Raw genomic sequence first — 15,047 nt, 5'->3', positions numbered from 1 at the left:
TAAATAATTACAAATGACCCAATTTTAGCTTCTTGTTCATGCTAAACTGATAGTAAAATGGGAATTTTTCCATGCAAGGTTTGTTTCTGGCCCATTTTATAAATTTAATAGAAGTAAAATACTGTTCATTTGCATATTTTCTGTCTCCGAAGGAATATAGACTATTTCAAACCTGATCCTCTCCTTTGTATCTTAACTTTAAAATGAGGAAAGAAATATATCTAACTTTATTTTTCACTTCCTACTCCCTCATTACCAACCTCCATCTCTGAACCTCTGTCTAGTTTTAAGGGGTCACAGATCCATTAAGCTTTCAGAGACATGTATGGGTAAAAGGTAGGAATAAACTTGTAAAGACCTCTCAAAAACAATGGAGAAAATATTTTTCTTTTAAATATCTCTGGGTGCATTGCTTCTAATGAATTAATGTCCTTCATAGCTTCGACTATTTGTGGAGCATATTTAATATTTTCTAATCCTTCCTCCATTCACCCTTCAGATTTCTTTAAATGTTACCCTTCCAGTTCAGTGTAATTTCAGAGATCTATGTGTACAAGGTAGATTATAAGTACATAGGCCTGCTTGATTTCTAATTTCTCTTTCTTTGGGGGAAATAAGAAGCTGTTTTCCTGACATAGAAGAGTAGCACTTAAGGCTTTTTAAATAATAAGTATTCATGTAAGATCAGCAACTATATTCATATTCCAGATAAATATGCTAGCGTCTAAATGTTTCAGTTTTTTTATTGTGTGTTCTTAAATGAGTTTTTTTCCTAAATAGAACCAACAAATTCTTGTAAATTTTTGCTAAGTTTACCACACTTTAATATACCCTGCCATCCTTATCCATTCCTCATGCTTTTCATAAATCACTTAGCCTTTTTTAAAAAAATATTTTGTGGGGCGCCTGGGTGGCACAGCGGTTAAGCATCTGCCTTCGGCTTAGGGCGTGATCCCGGCATTATGGGATCGAGCCCCACATCAGGCTCCTCCGCTATGAGCCTGCTTCTTCCTCTCCCACTCCTCCTGCTTGTGTTCCCTCTCTCGCTGGCTGTCTCTATCTCTGTCAAATAAATAAATAAAAATCTTAAAAATATATATAAAAATAAAAAAAAAGTTTGTTTATTAATTTGAGAGAGAGAGAGAGCCCAGCGTTGGGGAGGGGCAGAGGAAGAGAGAGAAGCAGGCTCCCCACTGAGCAGGGAGTTCAATGTGGGGCTCAATCCCAGGACGCTGAGATCATGACCTGAGCTGAAGGCAAATGCTTAAATGACTGAGCCACCCAGGCGCCCATTTTGCCTTTAAATAAACACATTTCAACACATAGGAAAACATTGAGTTATTGAATAAATTAGTGAACATAAAAAAAATCTTTCCATGTTCTCATTGTTGACCGTAAAAATATATATGCTTTATTAGTTATTCCCTAATTACAGAAAGTTCATCAGGGAAGGTAAGTGACATTCACTCCTTTAAAATAGCAATATGTAAATATAGAATTATTACTTGAGACTTATAACTCATCAGGGGGAATAAACTGAGTTGTCTTCAGGTGGTCTAAATCATTTCAAGACTTTGTGGATATTTTTGACTTGTTGAAGACCGCAAGTATATATTAAAACATACTTTTTAATAAAAGGAAACAGAAAAACTATATTCTTATTTACTGAAGGATATTGCAGTATAACAAGTAGCATTTGGGAATCTCTTTGACACAGCACCGGAATCTGAATGAGTTGCTTGGTTGATTGTCGAGGCTTTTGTTGTTCATGTGTGATGAGAGAGAATTTAGAAACTAGTGGTGTCCAATGATTTTCTGATTTACACCACCGGGGGGCACATTCAACAATTAGACTGCCCTTGACCAACCTGTGTGTCTATTCCATAATGACTCACTTCTGCTTCCTTTAAAGAGGTAAAAATTACTCTCTTTTTTAACTTCAGAAATTCCTAGTATTTCTATTGACCATCCTAGCAGCCCATTCATTTCTTTCTGAGACTCCCTTTCCTGAGTTTACAAGGCCAATTGGATCTTGGATTTGTATCCTATATGTGGTAATAAATACAAAGAATGTTAATAATTCTGAAAACATAACAAGATGGGAAATGCATCTTCCTAAACATTCTTTATTGAGTGGGCTAGCCAGTCCCAGATTAAACTGTAAAACAGATGAAATATGCCATGGTCTCCTTAAAAGAAGCAACTCTTTTCCAGGCTCCTGTGTGGTTCAATAAACATGTATTGAGTTTTTACTGTGCAAGGCACTGTACTAAGTGGTTAGCAGGCAAAGATGGATGAGTCATTGTCATCACAGCCTGTTCCTCTGTAAACCCAGAGTTTTTCTCTAAGTAGAGTCTCTAAATAAGGTGACCGTATGCCCTGATTTTTTCCAAACTATCCCTTTTTACTTCTTTTGTAAAAATATTTATAACTGCCCACTTTACTCTCAAGGAATCTGGTTTGATTTGTATGCATATGTATATATTTCCTTTTCTTTCATGATGTCAGTCACCATCACAAAGAAAATCATGCTGATGTTAAAAAGGACTTAATATAGGACTCTTTCTTAGTAGGTATTGACTTGTGTCCACCAGTGGCTTCATGAGTTTTTAAGAATTTGTTTTTTTATTTTGAAGTTATTCATACATAAAAAATTTTGCGAAAATAGTCTAAAATGTTCATGTTTATCCTTCAACTAGACCCCTCAAATGTTAATACTTCATAGAACTGCAGCAAAATGATAGATAGCAGGAAATTAGTATTGATACAATACACTTTTCTAATGACAGACCTTATTCAAACTTTGTTAAATGCCCCACTGATATTCTTTTTCTAGTCCAGGATCCAATAAAAGTCCCTTATTGCATTTAGACAATTTCTCTATGGTCTCCCTTCACTCTGGAAAAGCTGTTCAGTCTTTCCTGTCTTACAAGAAAGGTACTTAGAGGTCCTTCACACTTTTGAAGAATATTGGCGAAATTACATCATAGAACATCCTTCAGTTTCAGTTTATGTGAATTTTTTTTTCATGATTACGTAGGGTCATGGATTTTTAGCTATAATATCATAGAAGTGATATAGAAAGCTCATTACTTCATATTAGGCAATAGTCACAGGACTTCTTAAATGATACTAACTGCAAAGGCAAATCTTCACTTTTCTATTTTGCAGTGATAGTCCTACCTACATGTTAGCTATTTTAAACCTTATGTAATAAAGTCATTTATAATATTGTTACTTCTTTCTCTCACTTTCGTAAATCAAAGATTTGTACTGCTGTCCTAGGAGGAGTTTGACTATGAGACAGTTGATTCACTTACGATTTGATTTACCTGCATCAACCAGGGTGGTCAGCTCTGATGTTGAAAAACTTTACATGATCTACTTTATCTAAAAATTGCAATTGAAAAGGGCACATCCTTCATCTAGCCCTCAATACCTATGTGACACTGATGAGTCAATGAAGTGTTTTTTAAGTATTAGTAGAAAATGTATTGAGCATTTGGTTCTGCCTGGGGTAAATAGAAGTGGAGATTTTTTCCTAGAATTCAATAATATAGCTAAGTAGTAAACATTGCTGTCCTCAAAAAAAAAAAAAAGTACTATTCTTCACTTAAGGATTTACCCATAAAAGTCCTACTTTTTAGGGTATCCAATTCTTTATGTATATAATGTCTGATTCATTGGATTTGTTTGTATCTTGGAAAAGATTAGGAAAGACATATTATCTGCAACTTCCCATTTGCTGACGCAGCAAGGATTAATTTAGTATAGCTACTACACAGTAAATTACTCTCAGTGCTCAACCACAAAATTATATATTCAGTTGTTGGGGTGAGCTTTTTTTTCCCCATTCTAAAAGAGCTGTAGCTATTCATTCACAAAATGTGAGAATTTACAAATGCCATTTAAATAGCTTCAGTTTGTGAAGTTTTAAAGAGGAAAATGAACAAACATCTTTCATCCAAAGGTTCATAGAAAACCACTACAATGAACAAACAGTATTTGTGAAGCTGTGTTTTTTATTGACGCATAGCTCTGAAAGAAAATATACTTTGTTTCCTAAAAAAAAGTGCAATGAAAAATTCTACTTCATATATTTTTATAATAGAGTTGCCTCGGTATTATTCAGTCTCCATTTATTGTAAATTAAAAGGGCATGGTGTGCATGTGTGTGAAGTTTACGAGGAGACAGATTATTCTGTGTGATCATGTAGTCTGTATGGTACTGTGGTTCCCCATGCATGCTTAGGATGTGGACTGGAACAAAAAGAAATTTGCTCACACGCTGCCTGAAGACAGTGTTAAGCCTCTTGTAAAATACAAATGTTAAAAATTTTAAAATAAATTTGAAAGCATTTTTTTAGATTTTACCAAAATGCAAATGGACAATACTCTTTATCGTTCAACTGAATCTGTACCAAAAGGAACATTAAAGTTGGGGCCATATGTTCACGGCATGGGATAATCAGATAAGAATAAAGTAGTAGGAGGTTCTGGTTTGTCAGAACTTAATTATATGTTCTTATGAGTCCCGAGATGAAGAATTTCCTTTCCACATTTTATAATATTTTTTCATTAACTGCAAATCAGATTATTTTAGAGACTTATTTAAAATTGCCGCATGATCCTGTAGACACAGCATGAGGATGCAGTTATAAACTGACGTGGCCAGCAGCGAAGGGTATTACGGGACACACATATTTCCGCTTACATTGTGTTAAACATTGCCTCTTTGGTTTCCACTCTCCACACCGTTTAAAATTAGCACACAAAAAATAATCGTGAAAACGTCATAGGTGATTTAAATTTTCTCTCATCTGCTGAAATCTAGTAATACCACTTTAGAAGTTTAGGAGGAGATTAAACAAGATGTATATGAAACCATCTCCCAGTTGGCTTCATACATGCTAGAAGTTTCTTTTTTAGCTGCAGTAGACCCAATAATAGTTGATCTTCATTGTCTGCTAATAATTTCACTGGATCCAAACTCACATTTCACTAACAGTCTGGAATATCTTTGCCCTTTATCATTTGAGCTATTTTTTTTTCTTGTTTATTAGAGAGCTGCAGAAACTGTTCTTCACAAATCATTATTTCTGATGCCATTCTCTGAGGTGTGAGCATCTGCTCACTGCTAACAGAGGGTGCAGCTGTTGTTCCGAGACCGGCTGTGTTGCGTTGCCAAGCAACTGCTGCAAGCCAAATCCCGGGGCAGGTTGCTCACCCAGGCGCACCTGCCGGTCGACCCAGCTATTTATTTAATTAAAAATCTGTTCCCGCACACCAGCTTGGCCGGAAAGGCAACAGCAGCAATCGATTACAACTATATTAAATGACCTACCCATATTGTTTCATTGACTTCTTCGGAGCAAACCAAAAGTGTCTCTGGCCACCCCCACTTACTCTTAATGACTTTGCAAAAAGTGTGTAAGAGAAAAGTATAGACGGATTCTATCTGCATGACAGGGAAACGGAAACCAATTTGTCAGGCACAGCGTTGCATGTAATAAAATGTGCCAAAAATAAAATGTTTCATCGACAGGAAAGCTGCTAACAAGACAATACTGCATTTTTTATGTGCAGCAGGACAAAAAGGATTTAGAGGAGGTATTTACTATTAATTGGGAATTTCAGAAGTCAATGTTTTCCTAGGCCCAATTGCTTTCTTTTCTCCTTTCGATTAAAAAAAAAAATTACCACTTCAGGTGCATTAGAGCTCACTCTTCTGCTGGTTTTCTATTCCCATTCTCCTCATTTTCAAAACGGACAGAAGCTCTTTTATGTCAACCACATGATATTAGAAATAAAACTGTCAAGAATTAATACCAGCCACTGAAATGGCTTTTAAAAACCAGGGGGAGTCTCAGCAATGCTTATATACGTGTCAACTGCACTCTGTCCTTAGAAGCTTATTCCAGCGCCTTGTTCCTCTTAAGAACAACTAGATCTAATAAGGATTTCAAGGGACAAAAAAATTTAAGCTCTTGATTGTGATTGCAGGACAATTTTTTTTTTTTAAATATGGGTGAGGTGAAGACTTTCAAGTGGGACTCTAATAACTGAAGTAATTCTAATTTTTATGGCATCTTTTAAAATCAAGACAGGTCTTTATTAAGAATTCAGTGTTTGTTATGTCACCAAGAGCAGCATAAATGATTATTAAATAGTCTAGAATTCTCTTTGACTGATGTATAAATTATCTGTATAAAGGAAGCTTGTTCTTAGAAAAGGGTCTGGGTAAAATACAAATACTTTAATATTAATGGGAGCTTTTAAAGAATATAAGAAAGTGGGTCTTTTTAAAAATATTATGTGTTTGATTAAATTCAGAATTTTTTAAAGTTGAAATTGAGATAAAAAGATAAAAAATTCTGCCATCATATTAGCATTCTCCTGGTTTGATGCATTTTATAACTTTGTTTAGATAAATATAACTCATTTCCGTTGTCACTATCTGTTGCTTGCCCATTCTACATTTATATTTGTATGCTCATTGTTGACATAGAGGTTATGTTTATTGTGTAGACAATGCTTAACCTTACTAAGTATCTCATATCCATAAAGCCCTGCTATTTCACGATATCTACTTCCAATGGAAATATCAAAGAATTATTTCTATGATAATCTCTATGAACTTACCTGGTTTAAGCTTCATTTTATTTCTACAGAGTTGCACCAACCACATGCCTACTTTTGTGGACGCTAGCATCAACCACTCATACACGATTTTCCATACTTTGCCTACTTACAGTAATTTTTGCTTTCGTTCTCTTTTCCTTTCCTTTTGGTGAAGTAATACCTACACTGAATCTTCTACTAGGGGGAATTTGAAGGTCCAAAAGTCATTTTAAATCTAGAACTGTTAAAACTTCTTTTAGTACAGGTTGGTGACTCTTAACAGTATAAAGAAGCAGTATTTAATTAGATATTTTCTTTCTTTTTTCAAGCTGAACAGACTATCATAGGACCGTAACTGAGTTTCGACAATAAATGTATGTAAAAATGTTGTTCTCATACAACACTCCCAAACAGTAGTTGGTTTTGTTTTTGTTTTGCTTCAGCACACTCAGTCAGAACCTGCCCATTCTTCAAAGTCTGGCTGAATATCATCTCCTTTGTCAAGGCACATTTTTTTTCAAGTTTGTTGTAATTTTTTCCCCTCTATCCAATATTTAACATTTATGTTTATGTGTCTTGAGTCCTTGAAGTATTGATTGAAAATTATAGTGTACATTTATCCATTCAACCAGTTTTAAGCCAGGGATTGTGCTGAAAATAAAAAGATAAATTTCTTCAAGACTGTAACAGCAGTTATTTACTAATTGGAGGAGCAGAGAATAGAGATCACAAGAAAAACTGTGAGGAAATAATATTTTGGTGTCTGGAAGTTGTTCTGTGCTAATGATGGTATTTCCAAAAACTATTTCTATGAAACAGTTCCTTCTTGGTGATAAAAAAAAAAAAATAAGTGCATCAAACTCAAAATCCCCAAACCTGAACACTAAATTGCTTGCTAAACCCACTCCTCTGTGCTCAGTAAAAATATCACCTTTATACACCTAGATGCTGATCCCAGAAAATCTGGAATTCTTTCTTACCACTTTTAACCCACAGATAATATTTATTGAAAAAAAAATGTACGGCCTCTCTTTAACATCTCCTGTTTAAATTGATCACTTCCAAATAATTACAATAATCCCCTAGCAGTCTCCCCTTCTCCAGTCTCAACCTTGATCATGGACTCTGCATTGTTGCTGAGCAGATCTTTCTGAAACACACATCTGGGGAAGTTGCTTGCCTGTTTAAACTTCCACTGGTTTCTTATTGACTACATAGCAAGTCTGCAGTCCTTACCATAGCACACGTGAACTTTCAAGAACTGGTCTTCATTTTAAATGTCCAACTCACAATGACTTCTTCTGTGAAGTTTGACTCCATTCTTCTTGACATAATTTCGCATTCCCTCCTTTGTCCCTCAGACTTCTTTATACTCCTTTCCCAACACCTCCCACAATTTATTAGTCTCAAGAGAGCTCTCTAAATAACCTGTCAACTGCAGGGAATATTGTTACCAGTCCAACACTGCGGCAGCTTCATTCTCTTCACTTCTTGTCTTTTCAGACACCTCACCTCAGACTGCATGCTCCTAACCACAATAGTTCAAGAGACATGAAGTCTTGTAATAAAATGATGAAATAAGTATGTTTTTATATGAAGGGGTAGAAGTTGTAAACAGTGGTCCTTGATAAGAATGTTTTGATTACTCTCAGGGTATAAGACAATACTTCTCAGACTCATAATATTACCAGAATATTGGAAAGCTATTTTTTTAAAGATTTTATTTATTCATTTAAGAGAGGGAGGTAGGGAGAGGGAGCGCAAGCGGGGGTAGGGACAGAGGGACAAGCAGACTCCCAGCTGAGCAGAGAGCCCAACAAGGTCCGTCAATCCCAGGACCCTGAGATAATTACCTGAGGTAAAGTCAGATGCTTAACCTGCTGAGCCACCCAGTGTCTGGAAAGAAAGCTATTTTAAAAATAAAGGTTCCATAGCGCCAATATGTACCTGCTGAATTAGAATTAAGGAAGTTTCCCCAGTGATTATAACAATCAGCCATGTTTAGACATCTTTGAAGAAAAGACCATTATAGAATAAGGATTAATAGTTTGTAAAGGTGTAGAGATTTGTCTTCTAATCTCCTATTTCCACGTTCTGGAGACTGGCATACATACAAATGAATACAAAAGGCAGCCTGTGTAACCTTGGGCTAGACAGATATGGACACTCCATTAACAGAATTTATAAAACCTGCATTAACGGGAGTAGTCTTTCCAGTGTGAAGAGTATAATTTAATTTTTTTGTATTGAAGAATAAGTGACATACAAGATTGTCTTAGTTTCAGGTGAAAAACAGGGATTTGATGTTTATATGCGTTATAAATTGATCACCACAATAAGCCTAGCTACCCTCTGTCACTATACTAAGTTGTTAGAATTATGTCTTATTTATTTTGTAACTGAAATTTTGTACCTCATACTCTTCCTCACCCACTTTGACCATCCCACTGCCACCCCTACCCTCTGGCAACCATCTGTTTGTTCTCTGTATCTATGAATCTATTTGTATTGTTCATTTGTGTTTTAAATTCCACATATTGGTGAAATCATATTATGTATGTCTTTCTCTGTCTGACTTCATTTAGTATAATACCCTGTAAGTCCATCCTTGTTGAAATGGCAGATTTCATTCTTACGGCTGAGTAATATTCCTCTCTCTCTCTCTCTCTGTGTGTGTGTGTGTGTGTGTGTGTGTGTGTGTGTGTGTGTATTACATCTTTTTTATCCATTCATGTATTGATGAGCATTTAGATTGCTTCCATATCTTGGCTATGGTAAGAAATACTGTGATTAGCAGAGGTGCATATGTCTTTTCAAATCCATGTTTTTATTTTCCTTGGTAAATACCTAGACATAGAATTGCTGGATCATATGCTAGATCTATTTTGTATTTTTTGAGGAATCTCCATACTGTTTTCCACAGGGCTTGCACCAATTTACAATCCCATCAGCAGTCACAGGGGTTCCTTTTTCTCTACGTCCTCCCCAACACCCTTCTTATTTGTCTTTTTGATAATAGCTGTTCTGACAGGTGTGAGGTCATACCTTATCATGGTTTTCATTTGCAATTCTCTGATGATTAGTGATGTTGAGCTTCTTTTCAGGTGCTTGTTGGCCATCTGTATATCACCTGTGGAAGAAAATCTGTTCAGGTCCTCTGCCCATTTTTAATCAGATTATTTTTGATATTGAGTTTTATGAATTCTTTATATATTTTGGATGCCAACCCCTATTGAATATATTATTTGTGAATATCTTCTCCCACTGAGTAGATTGCCTTTTTGTTTTTTTGGTCATTTCCTTTGCTATGTAAAACCTTTTTATTTTGATGTAATCCCAATAGTTAATTTTTGCTTTTGCTATTCTTCCCTGAGAAGATAAATCCAAAAAAATTAATAAGATTGATGTCAAAGAGCTTATTACCTATGCTTTCTCCTAGGAATTTTATGATTTCAGGCCTTAGATTTAAGTCTTTAACCCATTTTTAGTTTATTTTTGTATATGGTGTTAGAAAGTGGTCTTGTTTCACTCATGTCCATGTAGCTGTTCAGTTTTCCCAGCACTACTGAAGAGACTTTTTTCCATTGTATATTCTTGTCTCCTTTGTCATAGATTAATTAACCATATGAACATAGATTTATTTCTGGGCTCTTTATTCTGTTGATACATGTGTCTGCTTTTGTGCCAGCACCATTCTGTTTGGGATGTGATTGCTTTGTAGTATAGTTTGAACTCTGGGATCGTGATACCTCCAGCTTTGTTTTTTTCTCAAGATTGCTTTGGCTACTCAGGGTCTCTTGTGAGTCCATATAAATTTTAGGAATATTTGTTCTAGTTCTGTGAAAAATGTCATTGGTATTTTTATAGTGATAGCACTGAATCTGTAGATTGCTTTAGGTAGTACAGACAGTTTAACAATATTCTTCTAATCCATGAGCATAGTATATCTTTCCATTTATTTGTGTCATCTTCACTTTCTTTATCAGTGTTTTATAGTTTTCAGAGTGCAGAATCTTTTACCATCTTGTTTAAATTTATTCCTAGGTATTGTATTCTTTGGATGTTATTGTAAATAAGATTGTTTTCTTAACTTCTTTTTTTGGTAGTTCATTATTAGTGTAAAAAAAACACGAGATTTCTGTATATTGGTTTTGTATCATACAACTTTACTGAATTAATTTGTTCTAATAGTTTTTGGTGGAGACTGCTAACCTGAAACTAAAAAGTAGCCATGAGAGGCAAGCAGATATTTATTTTGAATCCGTGAATTACCCTTCGGGGTGTACAGATTCAAGTAGAAACCCAAATAGTGTCCTGCTTCTGTGATGAAAGCAAGGGATTTTTATGTGAAAGGAAAAGTGACAAACAAACTGAGGGCTTCAGAGGGGAGGGGGTGGGGGAATGGGATAGGCTGGTGATGGGTAGTAAGGAGGGCACATATTGCATGGTGCACTGGGTGTTATACGCAACTAATGAATCATCGAACTTTACATCAAAAACCAGGGATGTACTGTATGTTGACTAACATAATAAAAAATATGATTATTAAAAAAAGTGGGCAATTACATAAGTTGAAGAAAAGGAAGGGGAAAAAATTGGTTTTCTGTGGGTGTTAACAAGCTAAACTCTTGTGAGTTATGCATTGATTGACTTTTGATTCTATCTTCAGAAAGTCCACAACCATCAGTCTTGTAATCAGGACATCTGTGGCTATTCTGGGTCTATTTTCAAATGGTTCCAGTCATGTCAGTTCTTTACATTTCACTCATTTGATCCCAATCTCTAAAAGTATCACTGATCAACCATTAGAAGGCACCATTGATCAGTCATTGGAAAGCATTGTTGTTAGACTATTAGAAAGCTGTGCCTGTCAGCAATCAAACATTATTGATCCCTCATTGCCAGGAAGGCTCATTCCTGGTATGTCATGAAGGAAGGAAAATTATTTCCCCAAGAGCCATAGGCCACATATAAGCAACAAGAGTGCCAGAGCAGAGAAAGGCTTTACTGTCAAGTTCCTTTAAGGCCACATGTCTTCTTCAATTTCTGGAGCTTCCTCCTATGATGTCTCATAAGCCTTAGAAATCATTTCAAAATGCTGAGTGACCATTATTTGGGTGATTTCTTTATAACATTCAGCTATACAAAGGAGACCAAATTTTACAATGACAAAAAATTTGAATAATAATAAAATGCTGAGTCCAAATTGGAAGAACTTGCATCAGGAAGCAATTCCTGAGGGTAGCCACTAAAAACGATCAAGGAACCATACAGTATCAGTGGGCACTGCATTTAAACATCAGGTTTGTGCCTGGGTTTTATCTAGTTTGGTTTCTACTTTGCCAAAAGTGTTCAACCAAGTACAGCAAGAGGTGTTTATCACAGATCAAACCCCACCCTCTTCAGCTAGGAGGTAATGAAAAACAATTCTATTACCTAATACTACTCCTAGAAGGAAATCCAGAAATCTTTCCTGGGCAGCTATTGCTTTAGCAAGAGTAGCAATATCCCCCAGGCTTTTAGATTTCTGGTCATGTATTTGTTTATGGCACTGCCTCCCCAGGAAAAAGTAATCTTCCAAACCTGGCACCTGCACTGAGATTGATACCACCAAGCGTTGAACAGTCTTATGCAGCCAGTGTTACACTTTAGTCTGTGAAGTAAATTTGAAAGTCATGCATGATGCTGAGTTTCTGATTGATTATATACAATAAAATGGACATAACCCATTAATACAAGTGCACAGTAACTTTCAATTCATTAGGAATTTGGACAATGTGTTCCCCACAGGTCTTTTCACCAAATATAAATGAAAAGAAACCCTAATGAGGCACAAATTTGGGGTCATTAGAATGAAAGCAATCGAATCAAGGGTTTGAGGAATATGAAAAATTGAGAAGGTTATCTCTAGAGAATGATTGAACTGGGAGAAATCAGGTAGCCTTTAAATTTTTCTCTTTTACATGTATCATCCTTCAAGTCTTTGGTTTGAGTGGTCAGGCAAGGTATCCTAGAAAGAGTCTAAGTAGGCCTCACTCTATATGAAGGCTCAACAATACAATTGACACAGGAAGTTAGGGGAGGAGTGGCACAAAGATTGGTAATTAGATGTACTAAAGGATCTCCTGATTCATGTACAGAGTAAGGCCTCTAATGACCAATCCAACAATTTAAGTTTCCTCCATATGCAAGGGATTGTGATTTGCAGACAGTGGAATCGTCCACCCAGGCAAAGATAAAAAGATAAAAGGGGAACAAATTATTAAAGCTAATGTTTGACTTACTTTTATTGTTCAAGAGGGGATCAATATTCTGGGACAAGCCAGGGGCACCTGGGTGGCACAGTCATTTAAGTATCCAACTCTTGGTTTTAGGTCAGGTCATGATCTCAGGGTCATAAGATTAAGCCCCAGGTCGGCCTCCATGCTCATTGTGAAATCTGCTTGGGTTTTTCTCTGTCCCTCTCCCTCTGACCCTCCACACTCCAAAATATAAATACATCTTTAAAAACAATATTCTGGGGCAGGCCAGAGAAATGCAGTGTAACCAATTTAATAAGTCCATAAGTGTTATAAAGTAGATATAATGTGAGAAGAATTAAGAGCAGAGTCAGAACAATATACATGAGGGTACAGGCCTGGTTCAGAGTCTTGGGTTAGTTGTCCATATCAGATGTTGTCTGTTTCATTTTTTAGTTTGATTTGTAGATCTCCACTGTTTGTACAGAGCTACATGTCAGATAGATACTTCTTTAGCTGTGAGATGTGTACTCAAGGCTCAACTCCCTGATGTTTGGCTACATCTGGATAGTGAGGAGGACCTGGTATAGTCTCTCCATGGAGACTTAAGGGCAGTCTTTCTTCTTCTTGATTTCAGATCAGGAAGGTGAAAGAAAATTGGAAACATTATTTTGGAAAGTCATAGCCCAATATTTGAGGAAACTAGAAAAATTTAAGATCCAGTCCAGCTTATAGGAATATAACAAAATTTCAAAGACAATCTATAGAACTACAATCGAACATAGGCAAAAGTATAAATATAATTTTTCTATAATTACCCCCATTTAAAATAAAAAATAACAAAAATAATTTATTTTAAGCTTGGCCTGATTATTTATACAAAGCAGCAAGAATAGTGACAGACCATATAAACTCTTTTTAAGATTTCTTTATTGACTTCTTGAAAAGATGGCAGAGGAAAAAGACCCTAAGCTCACCTTGTCCCATGGATACAACTAGATAGCACCTACATCAGTGTAAATAACCCAGAAAAATAGCCAAAAGACTGGCAGAACAGACTCTCTATAGCTAGGTGTGGAGATAAGGCCACATGGAAGAGGATAGGAAAAATGGAGATGTGGTTGGGGCTCAGAGAGGGCAAGAAAGCCAACCCTCATAGCACCTCAGGCACAGGGAATCTGCACGGGGAAGGTGAATACTGGTAACATTTGGCTCTGAAAACCAGAGGGGATGAATTTCATAAGTTCTTAAAATGAGCAGGGCTTAAAATCTAGGGTGATAGGAAACTGAGTCCCCATCCTTAAAGAGACAGCACAACAAACAGCCCCACAGAGATACAGCATAAAAGCAGCATTTTGAAAAATGCCTGGGTATAAGGTAGGGAAGTTTTGTACTACCCTCAGAATGTGTATGAGAGGGGCAGAGGTCACTGGGAAATTTTTCCAGGAACAAAGGAGCTGACAGGTGCCATTTCCCTCTCCAACCTCCCAACCTAGACACAAAGACACCTGTGCGAACAAATGCAGCACCAGTACTTGCTCCCTACCTTGCACATAAGCACACCCTGTCCCAGCACTCACTTGCAGAGTGCTCCCCTTGAACCCAGCCTGTCTCAGTCCCCAGCTGTTGAAGGTTTCCTCCCACAGTGGACAGGTGTAGATTTTGCTGGCACCATGCACTGTACCCCATGTTCTGTGGATCCGCCCCTTCCAATATACCCTTGGCCAGAACCCTTCCAAAGTGGTACCATAAGCCTGGAAGTGTGCAAGAAACCCCAACAGAGGCCAGTACCACTCCAAAATGACTTCTGCCGCAAGGAAAGGGAAAGATAACCACAGACACTAGTCAAACTGTGGCCCCAGCAGTGGGCTGGGGGAAGACAGCTAACTGGTCTGACTGCAGGCCCTACCAACCAGCAAGTAATTCTCAGGGGACAACACAGGGAAAGCACCCTACAGTTCAGTGCTACTGCATCTCTGGAAGCTCTAGTTGGCCCTAGACTGGCCCACTAACAACAACGGGAAGCAAACCTTACCCACAACAAGCAAAGGGAGCCATTGTAGATGACTGGACTGAAGGAAAAAGCATCTCAGCCTTGAGAGCAGAGTGTACACAACACACATAGGAGATGCCCCTGAATTGCCAGATTCTGATGAAAACGGGACATTGCACTGCAGGTCACTACAG

Source organism: Ursus arctos, unplaced genomic scaffold, assembly GCF_023065955.2.
Source record: "Ursus arctos isolate Adak ecotype North America unplaced genomic scaffold, UrsArc2.0 scaffold_3, whole genome shotgun sequence".
Taxonomy (NCBI): Eukaryota; Metazoa; Chordata; class Mammalia; order Carnivora; family Ursidae; genus Ursus; species Ursus arctos.
This window is presented reverse-complemented; position numbering follows the sequence as displayed.